The sequence below is a fragment of the Echinops telfairi genome, unplaced genomic scaffold (genome assembly GCF_000313985.2).
Source record: "Echinops telfairi isolate 266 unplaced genomic scaffold, ASM31398v2 ScPeMD7_5868;HRSCAF=6743_0, whole genome shotgun sequence".
In the NCBI taxonomy this organism is placed as follows: domain Eukaryota; kingdom Metazoa; phylum Chordata; class Mammalia; order Afrosoricida; family Tenrecidae; genus Echinops; species Echinops telfairi.
In genome coordinates, this window is record NW_022109767.1 from 385,469 (window position 1) to 391,952 (window position 6,484).

The 6,484-nt window shown below is 40.9% G+C and overlaps 1 non-coding gene across 1 annotated transcript; it reads left to right on the plus strand.

The window, feature by feature from the left end:
* The first annotated feature begins 3,392 nt into the window (after positions 1-3,392).
* LOC115871478 lies at positions 3,393-3,582 on the plus strand. Its single transcript, XR_004047325.1, has one exon. It is a non-coding gene; the product is annotated as a U2 spliceosomal RNA (small nuclear RNA).
* The last annotated feature ends 2,902 nt before the right edge of the window (positions 3,583-6,484 follow it).

Genomic DNA, 6,484 nt, shown 5'->3' on the forward strand with positions numbered 1-6,484 from the left:
CCTTCCCTCCACCCTCCCGCCATCGCCACTCTCTCCACTGGTCCTGGGGGGTTCATATGTCCTGGGTTGTATTGCATGGTTTTGTATGCCCCATGAACAAAGAAGGATTTTTGCATTTTATATGGTTCAGGAAAAAAAAAAGTTTCAAAAAAATTTTACTTTTGGTTGAAAATATACACAAAACATATGAATTCAACTATTTCTACATGAATAATCCAATAACACTGATGTCAGGGGAGCCAGCCCCTAACAAATCATCACAGGTCCGGCAGGCACAATTGCACAGCGATAATAAGTAAAGATTATAGTAAAGTCATAGAGAGCATGAGAGGTAGAGGAGAGATTGACATCATGGAGTCAGACACAATTCACGGTCACATGCTCACCTCCACTCCTTTTGGTGGTACAGGGCAGGAGAGAGAGAGATTTATTGCTAACCAAGGCTTATATATCTTTTGGGAACAGACAAGCCCCCTAATTACAGGTAAAGACATATGTCACAGGAAAGGGTTGTACTATAGGTAATACAGTAATGGGAGGGGAACCATCTAGGGGTACACACGCAATAGGAAGAGGAGTGATTAAGGGTACACATGTGACAAGATGGGCGGATCTTTGATTCATGATGGTGGCCTAACCTTGATTGCCCTAGAGCTGGAGACTTATTTAGCCTAAGTTTTCAGGGGAGCGATCCACTGTCCCTAACTGATCCCTGTCTATTGTGGGAGAAACAATGGTGTCTGCTTGCTCTGGATGGCTGGAGTCTTCAGGGAGCTAACTTGACCACCATTTACCATTAGTTGCAAGCAGTGTCCGAAGTCTAACATATGTATTTGGGGGAGTCGAGTTGGGGAACAATCTTTTTATACCCCACACATGGCCTATCTTTTTTGAGTTGGACAACCATCTCACACTCCTTCTTGGAGTTGTTCCTCGCCATTAACATACATTCATTGCCCCTAACTTTCCTATCTAATCCAAACTAAGAATATTATACTATGAAACTTGAAAACCATATGAAATTCAGAAAGAATATTGAACACAGCAACTCATTCCCTCGCTGCTTTCATCTACCACAGCTAAGTAGAGTACACCCACTACCACTTATCAACGATCTCATTATCTGACATTTCATATTTACAGCAGTAATGAAACAGCTGCCATCCAACTCCTTTGCACATTCGTAGAATAAGTCTGACAGCAACGAATGCCCTGTGAGAGGAGAGTAACACTGGTTGTAATGAATAAGGTCAACTTGGTTGAACCATGGTTCTCAGTGGTGTGGTAGCTACGTGAAGATGTAATTTGGCAGTTGTTTAATGATGCAGCCTTCCTCTAAATCGTGATCTGATGTGCTCATCCTCCACGTTCACATCATGCCGCTTTTCAAACCGTGCCCTGATATTGGGAACCTAATCATTTTATTGAGTCAGGAGTGCATGTAGCTTTTAAAAAAATTGTTTTATTGATATAAAGTTCACTTCCATAATTAAGTCGCTTTTTAAAAGAGTTGTATAATTAGGGGAGGGTGGGGAGGGAAAGAGAGAATCAATCACAAGGATCTAGAACCCCCTCCCAGGGGGACAAATAATGGAAAAGTGGCTGAAGGGTGGCAGAGGATGATATAAGATGATGGAAAAATTAATCTATAGCTTATCAAGGGTTTCGTGGGGGAGGCCGGGCAGGGGAGGGAGGGGGAAGAAATGGAGAACTGATATCAGGGGCTCAAGTGGGAAGAGAATGCTTTGAAAATGATGATGGCAGCATATGTGCAAATGTGCTTGACACATCGGAGGAATGTATGGATTTGTGATAAGAGATGTAAGCGTCCCCAATAAAAGTATTTTACAAAAGAGAAGGCATCCCTGATTAGATTTCCAAAATTTTCTGTATTTTTGGTTTGCATTGTTTTGTTTCATTTTTCTTTGTACATATGAGGGTGTCTCTCAGAGGCGTTAGGTCATTGGAGGTCCCCCTTTGGAAGTTATGTTATATATGCTTGTCTGTTTTCAGTGTATGAAACCCAGGATTGATGAACCTATAGGGACAGCAAGTAGAATAAGGGTTTGGGGGGAAGAGGGGGACAATGGTGGTGGTGGGATAAAAGGGAGATGACGTCAAGGAATCCATGTAGAAAAAGAATGTTTGAACGGATTGTGGTAGCAATTGTACAATTCTACTTGATGTGACTGAACTATGGAATGATATGATCTGTGTATTAAATCCCCATTAATAATAAATTTTTCTTTTAAAAAGCGTTGTATATACATCATTACAATCAGTTCTAGTGGTCCCTCCCCCTTCCGGCTTTCATTGGTTGCTCCCTAATTCCCCTCACCCTCCCCACCATGCTGTCCCTGAGAAACCATTGCATCAGTTGTTGTGTCTTAGCAATCAGTCCTTCTGTGCTTCCCAAACTGGAAAATCCAACGGAAATAATTAAAAACAAAACGAACAACGATGAAGAAAAAATAATCATAATATAAAGATAAAAATAAAAAGAGTATGAAAGAAAAGATAACGAGCAATATTTTCAAAGCCAGAGGCAAAAATTCCGTTATGGAACAAACAAGAAATATTTAAGCCTAGAACAAATTCAGGGTGGATCAAGAGGGAGGTCAATTGATCAAGTATCATTATAACACAGTTCAATCCACCATAATCAAGTTTACAATAATCTCTTTCTGATGGTTAAGCTGTTTTAGTCCCTTGCCTGTGGCCAGAAGGGATCTTCCAAAGGCTTAATCAGACTAGATAGTCTGCAGATGGATTTGGGGCTCCTACTGTCCTCCCTAGTCTTCTATGGACCCCAGACATGATTCCAATTGATAGCCAGGCACCATCTGCGTTCTTCACCACACTTTGCTGTAGCATCCTTATCTTCAGTGATCTCTTCATAAGGGTGAGTATCCGTTTTAAGAACTAACTGTTCTTGGATTGGAGCTAGAAGTAAGTGGGAGCCCAGAAGTCATCTGCTTGCCCACGGGGTTATGATCAACTCTGGTTTGCTTTCATGGTTGTTATTATGACAAAAACAACAACAACAAAACAAAAAAGCACAACATGTCAATCATTCCCCTGGAGTATAAGGCAATTGCATTGATAACAGCAATAATTTATCCAATGGCATAGAATTTAGGGTACTTTTGATATGAAGAGTTTATGTGAGTACAGTCCAACTGTGTGCTGCAATCCATGAGTTGTTGCTTTGTACTAATTGATTTCTTAATTGAATGAGCTCTGTTTTCGGTTTGGGGATCTGTGTCAATAAACATTTTCACAGATGAAATATGAGGGAACTTCAAGAAGTTTGTGAAAAAGTGCAATTAAAAGATTATTGGATTTTAAAATATGGTCTTTTTGAAGCCCCCTCATATTTAAAACCTCATTACATCGCTTCTTGGCCTTTTGGCTAAGATCAAGTGTAGTATCTATTCTTATCAGTTTAATATCTGATACGTCCTCTATCAGAGGACAATATATTAAATGGATTTTTGGAGCAGGGAGATGGAATAGGAGCTTGCTCCGTCCACTCCACGCATCGACCTGGTATTGCAGTACTTCCAGAACGGTGCACCCCTTTCAGGGGAATCACATTTTAAAAAAACTAAAAAAAAAAAAACCTCATTACAGATCAGCACCAACAGATGACCATTTTAAATAAATTTTGATAATAGGAAATACTAAATTTGAAGTCAATTATGCAAAACAGTATATCACCCCACCCCCCAAACCCCAGTCTTCTCATTCTTAACTCTTATGTTGGCCAAAACAAACAAACAACAAAAAGGTACCTATTTATTTAGACTGTAATCAATAAAAAATGTGATTTGTTTCTCTTTTATTATATCATTACCTAGTTCATATCCTCAGGTTGGTCCACGTGTTAGGCTACGTTGACTAAAGAAACAAATTCAATGACACCCATATATGTGTAAGAAAGAGCTTTATCTCAAGAACTGTGTATCAAGCAAACATCCCAGTCCAGTCCAGATCAAGTCCATACTAGTCTGTAAGTCCCTCTTCAGACTCAAACAATCGCATGCAATGATGTAGAACATAGGAATACCACAGGCTGGTGAATACAACATCTTGTGGATCCAATGGTGGTGGCCTGCATCACAGGACTCTAGCAGCATCCAGGGACCACCAGCAGGAAGATAAAGGCATAGCGAGGAGGGGAGTTTCCCAGGACCTTCCTTATGAGGCCGAGTGCACAAGGAGTCACCATCAGGCTGTGACCTGATTGACAGGCTAAACTCCACTCCCATACTTATCCTCAAGTTGACGTGAAATAACTACCAATAGTCCATTGGCCCATGCCTTAGTTATCTCGTGCTGTTCTAACAGAAATGCCACCAGTAGGTGATCTTAACAAACAGATTTATTCTCTCGGTTTTGAAGTTAAAAGTTCCAAATCAGAGAGCCAGCTCAGGAAGGCTTTCTTTCTTTCATGGCCGTGAGGAAGGATCTTTGTCTCCTCTCAGCATCTGCAGGTCTGACATTCCTTATGGATCTTCCTGGGTCTTGGCATTTATCTTCCCCCAGATCTAGGCATTTCATAGTGCAGGGAGCTGTGGTCCAAAGAACTGCTTCACTCCTTGCTCTTCTTGCTTGATGGCATGTCCCTTTAATTGCTGGTTGATTCTTTCTCCTTCTCGTTCTTGTAAGCGAACAGGGGTTGTAGGCCACGTCACAGGAAAACTCCCTTACTGGATCAGGGTTGTGATGGGACTCAACGTACTTCATCACACCCTTAGTCCTCTTACGGATTGATCACACTAGATCACATCGTGTGTGTGTGTGTGTGTGGGGGGGGGTGTCATTACATAACTACTACACTACTGAGAATCATGGTGCAATCAAGTTGATCTAATATTAGGTGGGACACAATTCAATACATAACAGCTCATAAAACTTGAAATATTCATTATCTCATCCTTTCCTGAAAAGATTTGCCTGCCCCAGCTTCAGGAACCCTGGGGACATAGTGGGTCTGCATTGTGCAGCAGTTTGAAACCACCAGTCATTCTGAGTGAAAAAGATAAGACTCTTTTTTTCCATCAAATTTTTTATTAATCCTTTTATAGGGAGCTCATACAGATATTATAACAATCCATAATTCAATTAGGTTAAGCGTAATTGTACAGTTGCTACCACAGTCAGTTCCCAAACATTTTCTTTCGTCTAAGATAAGGCTTTCTACTCTCATAAAGAATTATGGTTTCTGAGACTGACAAGGGTATGTCTACCCTGCGCTGTAGGGTCATTATGAGTCAGAATCAACTTGATCGCTGTGCATTTGAGTCTTTTTTAGTTTAATCTCAGCTCCAGATACACAAAACCTACAATTGCAGGGACACAAAATACAAATGCTGATGAGATTGCTGGGAGAGTTAGGGAGCAGGACCACTCCTGTTTCACTGCCTTAGTTCCTAGACCTATATATTCCACATGTTAGGGGTACAGCACCATATAAAAGACATCAGTTGAACATGTATGTTGCACTCAGAAAAATAGGGTCTCCTCTCACAAGGTAGCATCTCTAGGCTGTTGCCCCAGGGCTATCGATAATGCTGACATGCTGATAGCTGGTGGAAGAATGAGTGAATTCTAGGACCATATGATTCATTCTGCCCCTCCACTGCTATAAAATGAACTTTGAGTCAGGTAGTTTGTTTGTTTTTGATCAGACACTCCGTGAGTCCTCAGATAGTGGTGGCCAGTGTAGTACTGTCAGCAGGAAAGGCCAATCCATTCAAAACAAAACATTATTTACTATCATTGCCATTAAGCCAATTACAGCTCACAGACCTGTCCCCATAAGGTTTCCTAGGCTATACTCTTCACGCAAACATACTGCCTCATCTTTCTCTCCCATGAAGCAGCTGAAAGCTTCTAATTGATCTTTCCATTAGCAATGGAGCACCTAATCACTCTGCCACCATAGCCAGCTACCGATTACCATCAAGTCAATTCTGACTCATAGCAAGTTGGTTCATAACCGTTGCCCTTTCTTGTCTCTTTCTACATCTTTCTGCCTGAAGTTTGGATGTGATGGCTAGAATGCTACATACCTTTTTGTGTCATCCTGATGGATGGTGGAGAATGGACCAAGAAAGAAATGGCTCCCTGAAGACTTTGTGGAAGAGAACCAACATATATATCAGTCATGGACTGCCTACCTATTCACAACGTTTCACCTGACTCCCCCAAGTACAATCGCTCACTTCTTCCAGTGTTCTGATTGTACTTTCCACAAATCTAGTACATATCCTAACTGAACTGTCTTTCATACTCAGAGATGGTAAATCAGAACCTATTCTGGTTGATTTGTAGTGGATGTTTGAGCAGTACATTGAGAAGGAACCTGAGCTTAAGTTCTTGTTGAGTGGATTAGAAAGTTACACCTTTCTTAGTAATGTGCCTCATAGATTTGACACCTCTGAACTAGGCATACGTCTATCTAATCTTTTTAAAATTT